This window comes from Pteropus vampyrus, unplaced genomic scaffold, assembly GCF_000151845.1.
Source record: "Pteropus vampyrus isolate Shadow unplaced genomic scaffold, Pvam_2.0 Scaffold768, whole genome shotgun sequence".
In the NCBI taxonomy this organism is placed as follows: domain Eukaryota; kingdom Metazoa; phylum Chordata; class Mammalia; order Chiroptera; family Pteropodidae; genus Pteropus; species Pteropus vampyrus.
This window is the reverse complement of record NW_011889549.1, coordinates 86,635-87,409: the sequence shown is the minus strand read 5'-3', so window position 1 is coordinate 87,409 and position 775 is coordinate 86,635.

Genomic DNA, 775 nt, shown 5'->3' with positions numbered 1-775 from the left:
AAAAATAAACAAATGAGACTACATCTACCAGAAAGCTTCGAGAAACCATCATCAAAACAAAAGGCAGCCTGCTGAATGAGAGAAGATATTTGCAAATCATACATCCAACAAAGGGTTAATATCTAAAATATTGAAAGAACTCATACAAAAAAAAAAAAACCTTATTAAAAAATGAACAAAGGCTCTGAATAGGTATTTATCCAAAGAAGATATACGGATGGCCAACAGGCACATGAAAGGATGTTCAGCCTAACTACTAGGGAAATGCAAATCAAAACTACAGTGTGATATCACCTCACACCTGTTAGAATTATCAAAAATACAATAAACAACAAGTGTTGGAGAGGAAGAGAGCCTTGGTACACTATTAACAGTAGTCTAAATTTGTACAGCCATTATGGAAAACAGTATGGAGATTCTTAAAAAAATAATAATAATTAGAAATAGAACTACCATATGATCCAGCTATTCCACTGCTGGTTATTTATCTGAAAAACATAAAACATTAATTCAAAAAAATATATGTACCCTTATGTTCATTGCAGCATTATTTACAATAGTCAAAATATAAGAACAACCTAAGTGCCCATCACTTAGGTTGGATAAAGATGTGATATATATCATGAAATACTACTCAGTTATAAAAAAGAATGAAATCTTGCCATTTGTATCAACATGGGTGGACCTTGAGAATATTATGCTAAGTGAAATAAGTCAGAGAAAGACAAATACTATGATTTTAGTCATATGTGGAATCTTTAAAAAATAAATAAAT